General features: G+C 46.2%; 1 long non-coding RNA gene across 2 annotated transcripts; it reads left to right on the forward strand.

Annotated features, from left to right (window-relative positions):
- The first annotated feature begins 308 nt into the window (after positions 1 to 308).
- On the forward strand, positions 309 to 9,691 carry LOC147348111 (uncharacterized). 2 transcript variants are annotated; one of them, XR_015151010.1, is made up of 4 exons: positions 309 to 942; positions 1,503 to 1,652; positions 6,868 to 7,014; positions 8,684 to 9,691. It is a non-coding gene; the product is annotated as an uncharacterized LOC147348111 (long non-coding RNA). The 2 variants fall into 2 exon arrangements; XR_015151009.1 differs by having other exon boundaries at positions 552 to 942; positions 6,871 to 7,014.
- The last annotated feature ends 593 nt before the right edge of the window (positions 9,692 to 10,284 follow it).

The raw sequence follows: 10,284 nt of genomic DNA on the forward strand, positions 1-10,284 counted from the left end.
TGGAAAACGTCGAGTTAAACAAAGCTAATTGGATTTCTTGCCTGTAATACTTCTCAGAGTCTTTAAGACGCTGGTGGGTAGTTTGATCCTGAAGAGAGGGCTGTTCCCAGCAGTGTAACCAACAGTGTTGGATCTCTGAACCCCTCTCGTGAGGAGTATCCCTGCCCACTGACTGTCTGTGGGACGCATTCTGGAAAACGCGTTTCCAAAGCACTGGCTGCCTGCAGCATGGGGAGACGCCCCATTCCCTCTAGGCCACGTTCTCGCGAGATCTCGCGAATTCCAAGGGCATAAAATATCCCTGCAAATGGGGCAGTCCAAAGGACAATCAAAGGAGCAGAGGGGAGCGGGCGCAGCAGTCAGATCGGAGGCTGCCCGTATCCACTGGGGCCTCACCATAGCTGCGGCTGCCCTCCAGCTGCCAGGAACTGCATCTCTCCCTGCAGAGGCCAGAAGTACTTAAGAATTGATGGACAGCAGCCCGCAGCCCATGAGGAGCTCGCCTGCGTCTCCAGGGGGATAACTGAGGTGCGCAGTCTACGTTGGCTCCCAGAAGCCCCCAGTAGGCTGACTCTCCAGTTGCTCACAGTGGCCTCTGGTTTGATAACAAACGCTGTATTAGCTGCCTTCCCTCCCCTGCCTCACTCTACCTAGGAAACAACGTTAAGTCCTGCAGAAATTTCTTTGCTGGTTAAGATGACTAGTGCGAAGTCCTGCTCCTCTGAATTTCCATTAATTCTCCAAGCCAAGACTTGCTGCACTATAGTGAGCGAAGAACAGTTCCATCTCGTTTCTGACAGAGGGCAGCATTTCGTTTTCTACCACAGAGAGGTGTATTCCTGGAGCTTGCAAATGACGCCAGCTCAAAATAAAGAAAAACAAATTGAAATGAGGATTTTAATCACTGTGAAGGGAATGAAAGGCTGTGTCAGCGTTTCCATGGTAAGTGCCGTCTTTCAGGGATTTATCATCCCAGCTGTAAAAACATGCTTTATGCTAGGATTTGGCAAGAGCCAGGCTTCAGTCACTGAAAATCTATACATTATTAAAGATTTCACTTTCAATCAAGTTGGAAATGTGACTCCGTGAAAATGGCACAGAATGCCCCTTTGCCCCTTGGGGCTGCCAGCCATGCCCACTGCATCTCCTGCCAAGTCTGTTCGGCCCCAGCTTAGAGGAGTGGTGGGGCCACAGCCCCTGGCCCTCTCCAGATTCCGCTTTGCCTCCTGGAGACGGCTACACTGAGGAAGACGCCTGTTTTTTTGTGGAGGCAAAGTGGTGGTCCTTGTGGGGCCCTGTCTATGGGGCCGTAGGTGGCTCTCCTTTGACCACTGGTCCTCTTGCCCCCCTGTTCCACTTCCCTGGTCCCAGGGCCATTGATGGGAAAGAGGGGCGTCAGCACCACCTCACAGCATGCTCGGTCTCTCGGCCCCTAATGGCATCGTAAGTGGGAGAATCACAGACTGAGTTTACTGGAAACCTTAGACTTGTTCTGATTGTAGCTCGCAGCTTGAGCTCCAGGGATGCGAGGGGAATGAAGATCACAAATGTCAGCCAAAGAGGAGGCACTCTGGGTGAAACAAGATGCAGTCTGAACCTTGGTCACATCACATCCAAGTCACCTCTGCTTGTTTGGCTTCAAACAGTATCAGGTTTGTTTTTGTGTGTGTGTGCGTCTTTTTAAAAATATATATCTTGATTGGAGGATGATTACTTTACAATACTGTGATTGCTTTTAGCATACATTGGTATGAGTTGGCCATAGGCATACGTGTGTCCCTTCCCTCCGGAACCCCCTTTCCACCTCTCTCCCCACCCATCCCTCTAGGTTGTCACACAGCACCGGCTTTGAGTGCCCTGCATCATACATCAAACTCCCACTGGCTATGTATTTTACATATGGTAATGTATATGTTTCAATGCTGTCCTCTCAAATCATCCCACCCTCTCCTCCCACTGAGTCTAAAAGTCCGTTCTTTATGTCTGTATCTCCTTTGCTGCTGTACACATAGGCCCGTCGGTACTATCTTTGTAGATTCCATATATATGCATTAATATACTCTTTCTCTTTCTGACTTACTTCACTCTGTATGATAGGCTCTAGGTTCATCCACCTGATTAAAACTGACTCAAATGCATTCCTTTTTATAGCTGAGTAATATTCCATCGTGTATATGTACCACAGCTTCCTTATCCATTCATCTCCCGATGGACAGCTAGGTTTCTCCCATGTCCTAGGTATTGTAAATAGTGCTGCAGTGAACACTGGGGTATGTGTCTTTTTCAATTACACTTTTCTCAGGGTATATGCCCAGTAGTGGGATTTCTGGGTCACATGATAGTTTTAGTCCTAGTTTTTAAAGGAAGCTCCATATTCTTCTCCATAGTGGTTGTATCAGTCTACATTCCCACCAATGATCAGGACCAGATTTAATGACACTGTGGTGTGCCCTTTATTTGAAACAGGCTGATGTGGTGGAGAGAAAGCTTTTGCAGTAGAGGAGAAAAGGTACCAGCAGGAGGACAACTTTTTATGATCTGAAATGAATCCTCAGTACATGTGCCAGTCTGTTTATCAGGTCTCAGGGATTGGCAGCTGAATCTTCCCCTGACACAGGGGAAGGTACTGTTATTCCCATTTAAAAGATGAACAGATCGACATTCAGAGGTTGAGAAACTCGTTTTCATGGAGGTGTCATGTAGAGCAGGTGGCAGAGTGAGGCCTCGGAGCCAGATCTTCCTTACGCCAGTCAGATCTCTCCCTCAACACGGTTCAGGGGCAGCACTTTCAGATTCTACTGGCCCATCTCCTCGTTCTGCCCTGGGTGGTGGGCAGCCTGGCACAGAGCGAGGCATGGATGGCAGCCCAGCAGAGTCCTGCTGCTGGGAGAGATGACAGCTGCAGAGGGCAGGCTTGGGAGCGCTGGCTGAACTCAAAAGGGGTGGACTTGTTTTTTTAAGGTGTATTTATTTATGAGTGTGCTGGGTCTTCATTGCTGCACGTGGGCTTCCTCCAGTTGTGATAAACGGGGGCTACCTGCTAGTTGCGGTGCACGAGCTTCTCACTGAGGTGACTTCTCTTGTGAAGCATGGGCTCCAGGCACATGGGCTTTAGTAGTTGCTGCTCATGGGCTCAGTTGCTCTGCGGCATGTGGGATCGTCTCAGAACAGGGATCAAGCCTGTGTCTCCTGCATCGGCAGGTGGATTCTCAACCACTGTACCATCAGGGAAGCCCCAGACTTGTTCTTAGTGCAGACATTGTTTGAGGGCTTACTCTCTTCCAGGGACAGTTGGAAGGGCTGGCTGTGTGTTATATGTTTCATCTCATCTACAGCCACTCCAGCAGCTGCCTGAGCTATGTACTAGTATCATCTCTGTTCTACAAATGAGGAAACCAGGAACAGAGAGACTGAGTAGTTTGCCCAAGGTTACATGGAAGGAGAAGAAGGAGATGAAGATGGGATTTCAGCCCAGGCAGCTTGACTCTCAAGACCAAACCAGGGAACGCTTGCCTGGGGAAGGTGAGTTGCCCCAGGCTCAGAGCGCTCTCTGGTAGCCTAGTCAGAAATGTCTGGGACAGGACTTCAGGCCAACAGGCTCTCCCCTCATCATCCTGTTGACCAGGCAGATTCTGCAACAGGCGAGATGGCTGCAGCAGGGCGTCCTCTCTTCCTCCAGGGGCAGAGCCAGCTGAAGGTGCAGCATCTTGGTTGCACCAAGACGTTTTGGTTTTGCATTTCTGAGCTGGTCTAAGATAGTTTTCCACTGGCACTTAGCTATACTGGTTTATAAGGCAATCGATGGACCTTCTGAGCAGTCGAGGCCTACAGCAGGGGTGGGGAGAGAGGAATGGCCAGGGACTATAGTAGGAACAAAGGAAGAGCAAGTCAGGAATCAGAGTGTGACTTCACTATCGACCTCACAAAACAGAAGGGTTTTTAAGGGACTGATGTGAATAATCCTATGCCATCAAGTTAGATGGCAAAGATGAAGTGAGTAAATTCTTAGACACAAACCATAAAGACGTACTCAGGAAGAAATGGACGTTATGAACAGACTTACAAGTAGAGGGATTGAATTAGTGATTTTAAAACTTCGCTCGAAGAAAAATTCAGGCCCATATGGATTCACTGGTAAATTATACCAATCTCTTAACCAAGCATTTTAGACGTGAGTTTTTAGACATGGTTTCTTAGACATGACTCAAAAAGCATAGTTCATAAAAGTGAAGGTAGATCAGTTAGACTTTGTTAATATAAAAACTTTTTTTTTTGCTTCAAGTGATACTACTAAAATGGAGGACAATCCACAGAATGGGAAAAAATAGTTTCTGATCATATATCTGATAAGGGACTTGTATCCTGAATATAATCAAAGATATGGTCTTTCTAGTAGTCATGTATGGATATGAGAGTTGGACCATAAAGAAGGCTGAGTGCTGAAAAATTGATGCTTTTGAATTGTGTTGTTGGATAAGACTTTTGAGTCTCTTGGAAAGCAAGGAGCTCAAACCTGTCAATCTTAAAGGAAATCAACCCTGAATACTCGTTGGAAGGACTGGTGCTGAAGCTGAAGCTCCAATACTTTGGCCACGTGATGCAAAGAGCCAACTCATTGAAAAAGACCCTGATGCTGGGAAAAATTGAGGGCAGGAGGAGTAGAGCTCGACAGAGGATGAGATGATTGGATGGCATCACCGATTCAATGGGCATGAACTTGGGCAAACTCCAGGAGAGAGTGAGGGACAGGGAAGTCTGGTGTGCTGCAGTCCATGGGGTCATGAAGAGTCGGACATGATTTGATGATGAACAACAACAACAATCCCGAATATATAAGAACTCTTACAACACAGTCATCAGAGGACAATCTAATTTTAAACTGAGTAAAGGATCTGAGTAGACGTTTCTCCAGAGAAGATATACAAATGACCATCAAGCACATGAAAAGATGCTTAGCATCTTAGTGGTCATGAGTCATTAGAGAAAAATCAATCATAATAGCATAGCACTTCACATCCACTAGGAATGGCTATAACCAAAGCCACAGAAAATAGCAAGAGTTGGTGAAGACATGGAGAAATTGAAATGCACATATCTTGCAGGTGAGAATGCAAAGTGGAAGGTTCCCTTTGGACAGCAGCTTGGCAATTCTTCAGAAAGTGAAATGTGCTGTCTTTTTTGGCCAGTCATTCCCCTTCTAGGAGAACTGAAAACGATTTCACATGAAAACTTGCACATGAGTGCTCATAGCCATATTACTCGTAAGACCTGAAAAGAGGGGGGAAAAAAACAAATATCCATCAACTGATGAATGGACAAACAAAATGTGAAATATCCATACAATGGAGTATTATTCATCAACAAAAAACTAAAATACTGATTGATATTGCAACAGGGATGTGACTTGAAAAACAGTTTAGTAAGTAAAAGAAGCCAGACACAAAAGGCCATCTGTTGCATTGATATGGTCCCATTTATGAGAAATGTCTAGAACAGGCAAATCCATGTAGGGAGCTAGTAGATGAATGGTTGCCTAGAGTTCAGAGAAGAGGAAGGATGGACATGGGCTTTCTTTTGGGGGTTATGAAAATGTTCTGATATTAGATTGTAGTGATGCTTGCCCAATTCTGTGGCTATATACTAAAACCCACTGAATGATACAGTTAAAGTGGACGAATTTTAGAGTATGTGAAAGTCAATAAAACTGTTAAAAATTACAGGGAACTAGTTAAAAACATGGTAAAAGTATATAAAGAATAACTCTACAGCTACTTAAATTAACAGTGTGCTTTATATACTCCAGTACAGAAGGTTATCCACACTATAGTAAGTGAGGGGTAAAGCAGATTATAATTCATTATCAGTTCAGTTCAGTTACTCAGTTGTGTACGACTCTGTGACCCCATGGACTGCATACAGCATGCCAGGCCTCCCTGTCCATCACCAACTCCCGGAGCTTGCTCAAACTCATGTCCATTGAGTCGGTGATGCCATCCAACCATCTCGTCCTCTGTCATCCCCTTCTCCTCCCGCCTTCAATCTTTCCCAGCATCAGGGTCTTTTCCAATAAGTCAGCTGTTCGCATCAGGTGGCCAAAGTACTGGAGCTTCAGCTTCAGCATCAGTCCTTCCAATGAATATTCAGGACTGATTTCAAGATTGACTGGTTTGATCTCCTTGCAATCCAAGGGACTCTTTAAGAGTCTTCTCCAACACCACAGTTCAAAAGCATCAGTTCTTTGGCACTCTGCTTTCTTTATGGTCCAACTCTCACATCCATATGTGATTACTGGAAAAACCATAGCTGTGACTAGATGAACCTTTGTCGGCAAAATAATGTCTCTGCTTTTTAATATGCTGTCTAGATTGGTCATAGCTTTTCTTCCAAAGAACAAGCATAATCTCAGTATTATAGAAATAAATGAAGTATGTGTGTGTGTGTGTGTGTGTACAGAAAATAAAATTTGGAAAGATATATTTTGAGAGAGTAATTTTCACTGAGTACTGCATAATAAGCTATTCTTTCTCAAATTTGCATTTAATCTTTGAAAAAGTGATACAATCACATGACATAAAAATCAAAAGCTCTTAAGGACTAGTGAAAAATCTCCTCCAAGCCACCCAGTTCCCCTCCTAGAGAGCAACTCGTGTTGGCTGAGCATCCCTTGGGAGAATTTGACACGCATGGAGGGTGCTCTCATTGTGTCCAGCACCTTAATTTTCTCGTGTAACTATGAATCTTGTCCATACTGAGATGTAACAAAAATCCCCCATCTTTTTTTAATGGCTAAACAGCTCTTCATTCTCTAGATGTATCATTTGAAAGACTTTTTTGTTCATGCTCTTCCTCATTTATTTTTGCATTTAGCAGATATTTCACTTGTAATCAGAAAGAGATCAAGCTATTTCTCCAAAAGAAGTACCTGCGGTGAGGATTCAGATCTAAGAAGAGTGAGCCCCCAGGAGGGTGGACAGGCTGCATGAGGAGCCCCGGAAACCCTGGACGTGACAGCAGGTCAGTGAGAAAGAGGGGCGCGCCCTGCATCATCGGGCAGGGACCTGGGAGAGATGCTCTAACCTAGAAGGCAGTCCAGGCAGCATTTAAGAATAAAATACCTCATCCTTTTTTCCCTCTTAATCTCTCCAACCCAGACTTCTCAGGTACCGCGTGTGGGAAAGAATCTGTGTGCCCATGCAGGAGACATAAGAAATGTGGGTTTGGTCCCTGGGTGGGGAAGATCCCCTGGAGGAGGGCAAAGCAACCCACTCCAGTATTCTTGCCTGGGAAATCCCATGGACAGAGGAGCCCGGCGGGCTGTAGTCCATGGGGCTGCAGAAAGTTGGACATGACTGAACGACTGAGCAACAGTCTCCCCAGATATGAGGAGAATTTGAGATTTACTGGGGAGGTGGAGCCCAAATTCATTTCCCAAGGGCTGCTCCCGACTTCATACTCACTCATAATCTTTCCTGCTCTCCAGTCCAGCAGGGACTAAAGAGGACTTGCTGCCCTGGCCGCAGCGCTGGGTGCCCTGGGAGCCTTCTGGGAACCTCCCTGTTTAGTCCTTCTGGAGCCTCTCGGGGCATCTAACCTACACTCTGCAGAAGTTCTGGAAGCCGCTTGGTTTTGCTTTTCACTCCCCAGCCCACTGCTGCCCCTGACCTTGCTGTCTGACCTTGAACACGCTACTCCAGCCCTTCTGTGCCTTCCCTGCTTTGCTGTCTCACCAGCAGGAAGTCAAGGGCCACATGTAGCCATCATCATTGGCATCCTAGTACTGAGGCAGGGCAGCCTGTGTTGGCTGCACACCGCCCTTTGGGGAGCAGAGGGAAGGGCCAGTTGTGTGGGAGCAGGGGATGGGGCAGGAAGGGCCCCTTTGGTGAGTGAACCCTTCTCCTTGAGGGACTCTCCCATACCCTAGGTCCTTCTTGCCCTCTATTTATTTGACCTTCCTGCTGGCTCTACCTGCCTCCACCCAGGCCCTTTCCAGCTTGGTGGCCACCAGCCCTTCTGTGCGTGGGGCCAGGAAAGAGGGAGAAAGGAAGAGATTCTTACAGTGATGACTCTTAGTGTAGAGATCAGCTCCCAGTCAAGTCTGGGACAGTCATACCCTGTGCCTTGTTAGTTTGCGGCTTACTGAGTCAAAAAAAAAAAAAAAAAAGCCCAGCAGGCTTCATGGTTGCCCTACAACTTTCCTGTTATTTCTTCACATGAACTCTCCCCTGCCCTGCCCCTCCATTGGCCTCAATTCCAATCTGCCAGACTCCTGCCTCCATGACCTCTCAGGGTGCTGACCCTGGCTGACCTCTGCCCTGGGGCTGCCCTGGTTCTACAGGTTCACACTTCTTTCTTTGCCACTGAACTGGTTTCTTCCTGACACCCCACAACCCCGACCCGGGCCATTGCCCCCCTGGGCCAGTGACTCCAGAGGTTTCTCGCAAGAGCCGCCTCCAGCCCTCCATCTGGACTGGGCGCAAACACTTGGTTCCTGGAATCCTGACCTGCACTGGCGTGTGGCCAAGGTCGGGGCTCAGCCTGCCTCCCTGGAGCAAGTTTGCTGGGGATTTCTGATTAATAAGTTGTCAAATAGAAAAGGAGTCATAGGACCCAGCGTCCCAGCTGAGGAAGAAATTACATTTCTGGAAGTTGGCCCAGAATAAGGACCAGATATTTTCTTTTGCAGGAGCTTACACTTGACCACGCTCAGAGGAGGAATTGTCTCATAGAGATTTCAGTCTGGAGCTAGAGGCAAGGACTTGGGACCCATCCTGACAATGAAAGCAACCCCACAGATGCACTGGGATTTTCACTGGAGCGTCTGTAGGGGCTTTATAAACAGCAGTGAATCTTCACAGACCCCTTCACAGGGAGCCAGGTAGGAAGGAGGCTTCTCTCTTTGGAGATGGAGGTACCAAGCTGGGAGGTGATTTATCTGAGAGCGTGAAATGCCAGTGACCAACAAGGAAATGCGTTTTTAAGCATCCAGTTGAACCCACAGTTCTTTGATGCTGACAGACTACTTATTTGTTTTTGTTTTTGTTTTTTAACAGACTACTTATTTGAAACAATGGTGACTAACAGCATTTATCAAGCACCTTTTATAGGCTGGACTCTGGTGAAGATGTTTTTTGTAATTCATCCTCACAGTATTCTTAAATGCCAGTACCATGATCATGCCCATTTTACAGATGAGGAAACAGGTTCAGAGAAGTTCCATGTCTCACTCAGGTTACATATCTGGCAAGTGAAAGAACTGTGATTGTAACCTAGCTCTCTCTCTGCTAAAGGTGGTGCCTTTCTCTCTGTTTTACTTCTCAGTCTAGCAAGCAGTTTTAACTACATATCAACAACCTCAAAAAATGTTCCTACTCTTTGATCCAGCTAACCCACTTCTGACAACCATTCTCATGAAATAATTCTGAGTGCAAAATAAGTGTCTTAAGATTCAATGTGGCTAAGCACACACTGGTGTGTACCCCACTTCTTCCCTAAATCCCACTGAAATGGCGGAAGAGATTCAGAAATAAAGATTGCTTGAGGTTGTGGGCAGTCAGGAGGAGGGGGAATCAATGTCCAGAAGATTAAGGAATTTCCAGGGAACATAAGAGAAATATAAGAACAGATTGGTGAAGAAATGAAAACAAAGCTGTAATGGTTAAATGAATAATTGTTTGCAGAGTGAATGCTCCCAGCAGAATTCTAGAACAGAGGCAATATGACCATGAAAGCATGAGCTAGAGGTGGACTGGAGAGCGGCGAGTGGTTCCTTTCCACTGTCCGCTTTCTGCTCCCTGCACACAGTCACCCGAGGCCAGCCCCTGTATCAGCCACTGCTTCTCTGCCAGAGGAATGGGATTCTCACAGGGCTAAGCACGTGCTCCTCCAGCCACCGACAGCATTCAGCCCAGAAGCCCATCTACTTTATTAACAGCTATGTAAGAATTTCCAGATTTTTCAGAAAAGCCAGAGCCTGAGATTGCTGCATAGAGGCGTGGAGGTCCTCCTGGAGAAAGAAGCCAGGGCAATAAGCAATGGCATCTGTTTCTTTTTCTTTAACACGTTTGTGCAGAATCCTTTAGCTCGGTCTTCTAGCTTACTAGTTTAGTTCTTAGTTATCTATTTAGCATATTTTTTGAGTTTTTAAAACTTTGTCAGTCATTGTTTTAATTCTCAAGAACTCTTATTGGATCTTTTTCAGAGAGGTTTTATTTTTTTATTGGAATGTAGTTGCTTTACAATGTTATGTTAGTTTCTGCTGTACAATGAAGTGAATCAGCTACACAC

Source organism: Bos grunniens, chromosome 22, assembly GCF_055505025.1.
Source record: "Bos grunniens cultivar Pamir isolate PY7600 chromosome 22, Bosgru_T2T1.0, whole genome shotgun sequence".
NCBI classification, from domain to species: domain Eukaryota; kingdom Metazoa; phylum Chordata; class Mammalia; order Artiodactyla; family Bovidae; genus Bos; species Bos grunniens.